Below are 10888 nucleotides of genomic sequence, written 5' to 3'. Positions count from 1 at the left end.
CTTCTCCCAGCTTTATTGCATTCCTCTGGACACATTCAAAGACCTTCACATCCTTTTAAAGTTTTGTGGCTCAGAACCACACACAGTGCTCAAGGCGAGGCCACGCCAATGCTGAACACAGTGGGATAATCAACTCCTTTGACCAGTTGTTTGTGCTGTGCTTGATGCAGCCCAGGATATGGTTTTCCCTCTTGGCTGACAGGACCCACTGCTGAACATCTCCAAGGATTAAATTAGTACCTTCTTAATCCTCTGAAAATTGTAATAGGCCTTCTTAGCTTTAAGACAGCATGGAGATAATTACTTTCAGGGTTCTTTTTCTGAACAAGTATATTAACCAAGACATTTTTGACAAATGACCAGAAAAAGAACAAAAATTATGAATCTAATAAATGTCTGGACATTTTGATAAATTGAAAAATTGGAATAAACAACACAGTTTTATAGCTAATCTTATTTTAAAGCTGGATGATGTGATTGAAAGATCAAAGCTCAAATACTAGGTTTCTTCCTCCTACGGAAAGCTTGGTGTTAGGAATTGAAACCAAAGCCATCTGTAGTTCTTAACAAAATTAGGCATTTAAAAAGTAATAAGTATGGGCTAAATAATCACTGAGAGGCATTTAAAAAAAAATTCCTTAAATGCAATCTTTATGAACAACATGTAATTAAAATCTCATTATGCTTCAGGCTGTAATTCAGTCTGAAACACTGAAAAAGTTTAGACTTTATCAGCCTGATGGAAGATAAACATAACTAGCTCCAATTCTTTTTTTCTGAAATAATGCTTACAGCTAGGCTAAGGTAAACATTAAGGACATGGTAAAATAGTATATTTTTGTTATAGATTGAGGTTTGATTCTAGTGCTGCTTTTCACTTTGTGCAGTCATATCTATTCAATGTATGTCAAGTGTTCAACACCTATGGAAAATTGGTATTCAAGTAATTTTTACCTGCTAGAACATTAGACTTATGGAGTATTTGTATGATTAATGTATAAAATTATGAAAAGTCTTTTCCTTCAGAATTCATAGGAGATCAATAAAATGTTTCTAATATCTTTGAAGTCAGAACAAACTGGTTTTGGCTTTGCATGGACACAGTTTAACATAGAGTTAACATGGAGCTTTTTTTTTCACACACCATTCTCCAGTTCTTTAGTGCTCCAGGGGAAGAGACATTCTCCACTAGGGAATCTTTGGGTGTTAGCCTTTCCCAGGCACCCTCTTTTGTTTTCTTGGACTTCTCCAAGTGAGGCCTATACCCAGTTTATGCTGTTGGGAAAATCCTTCACTGTCTGAATATTGCAAATGATTGGTGTTTTTCTGCTACGGCCTCAATTCCCTTAGCTCAGCATTGGGACAGTTTAATGTGTTAAAATACATGTGAGTGGTCCCGTGAGTGGAACATCTTTCATATGAGGTGATGCTGAGAGAGACAGAACTGTTCTGCATGGAGAAGAGATGACTTGGGGGTCTCATGAATGTCTATAAATACCCGGTGGGGTGACTGAAGAAGAGGGAGCCAGACTCTCCTCAGTAGTACTCACTGACAGGACAAGAGGCAATGGGCACAGTTTGGCTCACATGAAACTCCATTTGAACATACAGAAAAACTTATTTCTTGTGAGGGCAGTCAAACAAGTTTCCCAGAGGGGCTGTGATGTCTCCATCTGTGGAGTTATTAAAAAAATTAACTGACCATGGCCCTAAGCAACCTGCTCTAGCTGAGGGCTTGGACCAGATCTGATATTGTCATTCTGTTCTGGAGAAATTTTGAGGGTTACCTTTTAACAGTAAAGACTCTCTGGTTCCTAAGTGAAATCACATTATTAAATTCTCATTACAGCTATGTGGTAAAGCTTGTTCTCCTATATTATTTTGAGATTAGGGCTGACAGAAAGAAGGAAGAAGGTTAAGGGTGCACTTGGAGTAGAATTGAAAAGAGGCTACCAAAAGAAAATGTGTGATTCAGGGAAACTTTGCTCTGAGAAGTTCTAAACTCATTCCTTGTGTAAGGCTCAGGCTTCATTTAACCCTAGAGTTAGGTTGATGGAAAAAGAAAGGCCAGAGCTGTGGATGAATTTTGGCTGGAAAGGTGCTGTCAAAGGAGAGAATAGATAGAAAAAGATTTTTGCTCTCAATAGAATATCATTTTGGCACTGGCTGCAAGGTCTTGTGTAAATTTGACCTTGAGTTATGTTTTGAGTTGCATTCATGATTTGTCATGTGTGTTCTACCATTTCTTTCTGAAGAAGAGTCATTCAAATAGTCCTGCAAACGTCTAGAGCTACTGTTGCTTCGAATATGTCAATGACTAGCATTCAAATGAAAATACAATGACAATCTTTGTTTTCATAAATAAATACTGCGATACATTCTAATTAATAATGTTTCAAAATACAATTCTATACCTAATACAGGTTTTTCATGAGGGCCTGTACTGTTTCCTAAGAGGTACTGTGTCTTTCAGCGAAGTAAAAATCCCATGACTTGCTTTCTTAGTAGGGAGCTATGAAGTGCCAAATTGAGTACACCAGACTTGCTGTCAAAATTTTGGTAACTGTTTTTGTATTATTGCATCATCTCAAGCATGTTAGCTTGAAACAGTCACTAAAAATAAGTCCTGTAACTGCTAGTTTTTAAACTAAACTTAGATATTGTTATAATATCTGAATAAAGGCTAAGAAAATTACAAAAAGACTTGACAGGGATCAGAGGGACAATGGCAAATGGGAAATTACTATGGGTTTTTCAGGAGAAAGTCTGAAGGCAGAGGAAGGGATGTATCAAGCAAGACTGGGAAGATACAGGTGTGGGAAAATAGAAGGAAAGAGAAGTGCATGGCCACATGTCAGCAGGTGCTGGTTGTTTAGTCTGAATCCTGGGCTTCATCACCACAACATGTTCTATATTCTTACTGTTTTTTTAACTGTCTTCTGTGTGTGTATGTGTGTGTCTCAGGAGCTGTGCTCAGCCTCCCTACTGCCTTGCCCTGGGTACAAGGAATGGCAACATCCTCCATCTACAGGGCTAGGAGAGAAGAAGTTGCACAGGACATGTAGTCAACCAAATTCATCTACTTTAGGTAAGTTAGATTATATGTTGTTCTCCAAATACTATCTGTTATAGGTAAATAATACAGTGTGCTTATTGTTTTTTCAGTCTTGATCTTCATCCACTCAAAGTTGCTAATTTTAATCTTAGTATTTTCACTTGAGTCTCTGAACTACAAGGAAAAAACACCAAAGGCATGCATATCCATTGTAATGATGGTTCTCAGGTAATGCACGATCACTGTTAATTCTAGCATGTGTGTAACAAATATTTCACTCCATTGAATTTTGATTTGTCTCTGTTAATGGATGTGCCACTCAGGGAAATTCTGTTCTCTACAGTGACAATATGCAGATCTGGCCTTAAAGCAGATTTTGGAGGATGACAGAATCACGGCAGAATCACATTTCTGTGACACAGTTTCTCTTCTAGATATTACTGTTAAATAAATATTTACATTAAAAAAAAAAAATCCAGGCAGGAGTTAGGTTATAGTTTAATGAAATTTGATATTTCTCCTTTCTTAAGTATTATGATGTGAAAGAAATGGTAATTAGGCTAGGATTATTTGCAGATATATTTCTAAAGCTAAAAAAAAATACACAAAAGAAATGGGGTTAACTTTATGTTCTCTGAATTTTCTCTTTCATTATCATGCCTGGCTTCTTCACCTACCCCCAGGTGGAATTCTATAGATGTCTTGCTTCATATGGGAACACAGGGACTGTAGAACAGTGTAAATCAATGACTGATGTTTGTGAGATTCATCTGGATTTAGTTATGCATACCTCTTCCCTTTCGTAACTGTGATACAAAGCTATTTGTAAACAAAAATTGTCTTCTTGAAATAAGAGTTACCTCTGTACATCAGTAGGGACACTAGTTTTAGAGGAAGAATTTTTGAAGTAGTTACGTGCACTGAGCATTGGCCTCAAAATCCAGAATTTGATGTCCACTGTCTTTAGTCACTTGAATTAGGTCATACCTTGGCCATTTCATCCAAGTATGTAAACCCTGCCAGATGTTTTTTTGTTTGTTTCTGTGCTTTAACTATTTCTCATTAGAGCAACATGATAATAATTTGGCATGATTTGCTAATGTCTCTTGTCAGCAGATGGGTATTTATATTAAACCATCTTTCCCCTGCCACCTGCTTTATTTCTTTCTCACTCCTTACAGATTAATGCCACTGAGTCAAAGCACTACAGCTGTCCAGAACACATCCCTGCAAAGAAATAGCAAGTTGTTATGATTTAATCCCAAATATATCAGAAATATATATGAGAAAACAGAAGCCTGGCATCTTGACTTTGTGTAAATAGTCATAGCTCTCTTGAGATCCATTAAACTATGTTTATTTATACCTTCTGCAGATCTGTTATAAATAGTCAGACTGTAATCAAGTTTATTGTTATATGTATATTAATTGCTAGTTGGATTAGTTTTTTCTTTGGATTTTCCTAAACATAACGGAAATAAAAAATTAGGATTTGATTATGTAAAAAAGCAAGACCACAGTTCCTGGCCACAAACTCTTGCTGGTAATTAAATCAGCCTAGATCTGCACTGAAGCAGTCAATCAGCATCCTTGCTGTGCTTTATCAATATTCTGTTCTTACTGGGCAGAATTATTTGTCAAAGTAGTCAAATGCTGATCAGGAATAGGTTTGTTAGATAGAAAAAAAGAACAAATCAGAATTAACTTCGTGACATGGTGTATATATAAATATATATATACATATTTTTTTCCATGTTTTAATGTATTTAAAATTTAAAATGAAACCTGACAACAGAATCTTAGCAAGAATATTTAAAGTATGAAATGAGGCTCAGAATAAGTGAGTCTTCTAAGAAATGCCACTACATTGACAAGTTACTTAGATTGGCAATATAAAATAGGTGCATGCCTTAATATTGATATGTCAAGACAGATGAAACACTTGATTACTCTGAACTTAGGAGAAGAGGCAAAATGACATTTTTCAAATGTAGTTTCTCCAGACCTGAAGAATGTCATTCCTACAGTGAACTGAAGGCCTTTCTCATATGGCCCTAATCAAAGCTAGAAGAAGTTTTTAGCAGCACCTATAGGTGTATAAATGCCCACAGAGCAGATGAGTGAGGGGAAATGTATTTTGGAGTGATGTTTTGAAAGATCTTGATTATCCTCACAGTATAAGTATCTGCTAGTAATAGCTGTGGGTAAATTCCACTTAGCTAATTCAGAATTTAAACATTTTTGTAACTTTATACTAAAGAAATATACAATCTTACAAATGTCTACTGGCCACTGACATTATCAAAGCAAAAAAGCTCCCACTGAAGTTTTGGAGAACACTTTGTACGAAGGGAACATTTCAATAAAAACATTTCAATAAAGTCTCTTTCAGAACTGTTAAAGATGTGTCTTTTTTTCTGTTTTCGATTTTATTCCCACAGTGAACGTGTCTCCCGCTCAAGGCCAAAGAAGATTTTCATACAGAAAAGATATTTGATCTTTTTTACTTAGCCTGTATTTGGTCCAGAGAATCCATTTAACTGACTTGCTGAGTATGAATGGAAGATGGGGCCTCCAGTGCACACAGAGGTCCGTACACGTCCAAACTGTCTATTCTAAATTCATGCTCAGTAGATTCTTGTTCTCAGTAGGGAACCAATCCACTTCTAAGAGACAATCTACCTCTACAATAATGTTACACAATGTCTGGTTTAGGCATTCACATTTAGTTTCCTTATCCTGCTTTATTTCTGTTTGTTTCAAGAGTCCAGAAGGCAAAATAAAGTAATGATACCAGGAGAAGTAGTACACAGAATATTGCGGTTGGCATAGACTGAGGATAATGTAGAATCATAAAATCGTGGATTAATTTAGGTTGGAAAAGACCCTTAATATCATCGAGTCTAACTGTTAACCTAGCACTGCCAAGTCCAACACTAAACCATGTCCCACACCTTTTAAATACCTGCAGGGATGATGACTCAACCACTTCCTTGGGCAGCCTGTTCTCATGCTTGACAACCCTTTTGGTGAAGAAATGTTTCCCTATATCCAATTTAAACCTCTCCTGGCAGAGCTTGAGTCCATTTCCTCATGTCCCATCACTTGTTATTTGAGAAAAGAGAAGGACACCCACCTCAGAACAACCTCCTTTCTAGTAACTGGACAGAGCACTAAGGTCTCCTCTGAGCCTCCTTTTCTCCAGACTAAATAGCCACATTTCCCTCAGCTGCTTCTCATCAGACTGGTGCTCCAGACCCCTCACCAGCTTTGTTGCTCCTCTTCAAATTCTCTCCAGCCCCTCAATGTTGTTCTTGCAGTGAGGGGCCCAAAATTTAACACAGTATTTGAGGTGGGGCCTCACCAGTGCTTAGTACAGGGAAATGATCACTTCCCCAGTCCTGCTGGCCAGGATGCTGTTGGCCTTCTTGGCCACCTGGGCACAGTGCTGGCTCATATTCAACCAAACATTGACCAGCACCCCCAGGTGTAGCTAGGCATCTGCTGGGCAGCTTTCCAGCCACTCTGCCCTGAGCCTGCAGGTTTCCATGGGTTTGTTGTGACCCAAGTGCAGGACCCAGCATTTAGGTGCAGCTGCTGCCTCTTCACAGACTCTTCCTAAGAAAGTTTTCCAGAGAAGCTCTTACACAGCACAGTGTAGCAACACAAATTTTTCCGTAACTCCATTTCTGTCAGATCTATGCAAATGCTGTTGGGCAGGATCATGGGCTCTGAGAGAAGTTTGTATTATCTGCTACCTCTTACATGTGTTTTAGTGGCATTCCACTTTATACCAGCTACGATTCTGGCTAACATAGGAAGAATATTTACCAAAATAACATAAATCTCTACTAATTTTCTGTTTTATCTCACTGCTTCTAGACCTGTAAGTTAAAATCAGCTAATAGATTTCTTTTTAATGAGAGTCTGATGGGGAAAGTCATTTTACATCTGGATCTAGAGTTGTCATGGTTACAAAGTTGGCAAATTGTATCTATTTTTACCTGTTTAGGGTTGGTTTTTTTTTAATAAGTTTCCAAAATTCAGAAAATAAATCATTAATTTACATGATTTGCTGAAGTGAATTTAGGGTAAATGGAAGGATTTTTCAAATTATAAATGTCATTTGAGGTGTGTTTTGCATCTTACGTAATTGCCTTTTAAAACTATGTGTAATTAGGGCACATTTTAGCAAAGTCACATTATTTAAATTTGTTTTCTCTAGAGCTGAAGGATTTTATTCTCAAAGTGAGCTGAAGGATTTTATTCTCACAGTGAGCTGAAGGACTTATCTGGGAACACTTGGTAGCAACTTTTATTAATACTTGCAGCGATAAGTGTAGCAAATGCAAATGCCGTGTGTTCTTCCAGAGGCAACCTTAAAATCATATTTGCTTTTCAGGGCATTTTAATCTTGTACAGGCAAGACAATTCCTATAGATTGATGTAAGAAATATTCATGGTGGAGGTATTTCTGGAAGTACTTAATGACTACACAAGCTTAAACTAATAATTTTTATAGATGTAAAATATTGAATAGTGATCATTATTAGATTGCTCAGAGAAAACACAGCTTATAGATGTATTTCTTTTTTGCTTTCTGGGCCGGACAGTTTTGCATTCCACTGAACATCATTGCAAGCCTCCTTTGAAGAGTGAAAACCTTGTCATCTGGTGTGCATTATGAAGCCTGATGAATCAGTGATCCTTATGGATCTTGGACTTCCTGGTTCAGATTACCCGATTGACAAGTATTCTTGCTATTACCTAGGAAAAAAGAAGGATATTAAAAAATTGGTGCGCCATTAACCACCACTGTTATGACGGAAATACGTATCTTCAGGTTAAAAAAAAGGGAAGATAGCTTTTTTACTCTTTTTTGAAACTCCATGGTCAGTGTTTGCAAATGGGTTTCCACACCAAGCTGAGAACATAGTTACTCTTTCCTCTTCCTTTTCTTGCTGTTCTTGTGGGTTTTTTTGTGTGTGTGTTTTTCATTGCTTTTTGTAAGTTTGTTTGTTTTGTGTGTTTTTTATGGTGTGTGTGTTTTTTGTTTGTTTGTTTGTGTTGTTTTATTTTATTTTGTTTCTTTTTTTTTCCAGATCTTTTAATCTGGGGAACTGGGACTCAATGCAAAATGATGAATCTCAATGAACTTGGACTCCCTAACTCGACAAAATGGTGCAGGACCACACTGACACGGCCAGAGGAAAAAATATCTCTATAATTTATATGTTCTAATGTGAATCATTTAGACCATTTTAAAGATCAAATCTAGTTACTAGTGCCCTCTAGACTTTTTTTTTTTTTTCACCAGCAAGCATTTACTCCTACTAACTGCTTATAGAAAAGGCACTGTCTTAATAAATAGTCTACATGTGTGAACAGATTTAATTGAGAGTGCTGATCTTAATTTTTTATGAAGATGTCACAATTCAGCCCTATGACAACGCAGCGCATACTGCCCTAGCACATTATGACAGGGATGGTGACAACTTCACAAGCCTCCTTTAAAATCCCATGCTTAGTTGGGACTATAATTTTAAGGCTAGATTTCTTGAACTTGTTTTAGCAGGAGGACATACCTCTGAGAGTTCTCACAGCTAAGTGCCATGTACTCAGAGCCTTTTTCTTGTATGTGGTCACTTAACTTTCTGTATATTTTTTGCTGTTCTGTGCTGTCTATTTCTACCGAGAAACTGAAAACTTTTGACCTCAGAATCTGTGGTGTAATTGTAAAAAGAGTTACTCAAATCCCTCGTCTAACAAGGGCAGAAGTTCTACAGAGAAAGAAAACATACACAAATTATAAGAAAAATAAATTCACAATCAATTTTTTTGCCACATTTACTTACAAAATTCCTTAAGGGTTCATTGCCATGGTACAATATAGAAAAAATATCCTATGGAGAAATGTGAATGCCTTGACATGAGGTTTTTGTATTGTAATTAGCCTAAGAATATTTTAATTATTAAATAATTTAAGAAGTTGTATATCGTCTATGTTTAATACATGCATCAACATTTTGTACATGTATGTATTTATCAATCAAAGCTAAGTGCTTGGAAAATTAGACACATGCATACGTTTTGCAGATATTTATATTAGTTATAAGTCAAGACTGAAATAACTTTTCCTCCTGAATTGTCATGTGGCGTGTTTAGAATGTAAATTAAAACCAGCCAATTGTGCCTTTTCCTTAGGTTCACAAGAAGGTTAGAAAAGAAACTGTGTCTAAACAGACATGGAGTAAGACTGTTAAACCAGATGGCTCCTTTAGTGACCATGGAAAAAATCTGTTACTGGCAAGACATTAATGTGCAGACATTTGCAGTGCTTGAACAAAATCATCCGTTGTATTATTCCAAAGCAGATCTTTCCTGAATTGCATTTTATATGTATTTTTAGTTGGAAATGACAAGGGGTTGCCTACATTTATCTGGAGGTAAGAACCTCCAGATGCTCTCTCCATGTACTTGGAGGAAGAAAATCATTCTGCTTCCATTAACTTTGTCTGATAGAGAGCATGACCTGGAACCTCCAACAGTGGAGAGCCTGCATTATTCTGTGCTTGCCCCTGACATTGCAGATGTGACCATGTCCAGGCCTGCTTCAGCTTTTCCCTCTTAGATTCAGGCAGACACCAGTCACTTCTTGGCTGTTGGCTAGTGCTCAGGTTAATAGGTGTTTGATATGATAAAGACCAAAGTTGGTCTTGTTGGAACAGAGCAAGGAATCACAGGGAGAGCCTTGTGTTGCCTTAAGGGGTCTATGGGAACGTGTAAAGAGTGAAAGTACCTAAAATATCCATCTCTTTACAGTACCTGTTTCATTCTGCTATTCTAAGGCATTATTTATTTTGTTCTGTCCATTTAATTTGATTTCACATGTTTTCAGAAAATGCTTTGAAAAGGCACCCAAAGTCCTGAAGAAGAGAACCAGCTTATGTACTGGGCTCCTGTGATGAATCAGAAGCCAGGGTGGGGGAGCAGTTCCTTGTTGTATTATGGGTCGGCAAACTTTCGGAAAAGCCTAGGGAGAATGCAAGAAATAAAATAATGGGAGTAGTGTTGAGAATAACAGAGTAGGGGGTGAGGAAACCAACCAAAAGCCAAATCAAAACAGAAAAAGGAAATGCTTTCCAGGACCTTTGACAGGCATGAAATTGGTAAGTGGAAACTGCTTCCTTCTCTGAAAGCCTGGAATGAGAGTAAGGTACTTCAGAGGGACTTTTTCTTTGCTTAGCAACTGTGACACAATGTTTCCTTGTGAATATGATAAGCAAAATTAAGATTAATGGAGAATTGTGAAGGCTGTTCCCAGCATGATTAGAATGCAGTCCTCAGGGACTGCTTCTCTCTGCAGGGATGGCAGACTCTTTTAAATTACTCTCTTTGAAAGAAATGCTTCATCTTCTCCCACTGCACGTATGTAACAAGAGAAACTACTAGGGGAGAATTCCATCCATCCATCCATCCATCCATCCATCCATCCATCCATCCATCCATCCATGTATCTATCTCTCTGTCTGTCTGTACATACCATGTACATACCAAGTGTGCACCGACTTACATACCTATCAATCTATCTATAGTCAGTCTGTACATGCAGGATATAGACGTGTACACAAACACACACATATAGACACGCAAGGAATTATACAGATCATTTGCTGTATCCAGTGCCTTGAATTTGCACTTTTAATCATTTGATTGAAATTGTATTTAAAATGCCTTAAAAATTGTACATAGATGGTGGATCAATGCTAGAACACTGAAATTTAACTATCCATGAGTGAACTATCATCTAGTAGTTTCAGAGAAATGAAATAA

Source organism: Streptopelia decaocto (genome assembly GCF_964273445.1).
Source record: "Streptopelia decaocto genome assembly, chromosome: 1".
Taxonomy (NCBI): domain Eukaryota; kingdom Metazoa; phylum Chordata; class Aves; order Columbiformes; family Columbidae; genus Streptopelia; species Streptopelia decaocto.
This window is presented reverse-complemented; position numbering follows the sequence as displayed.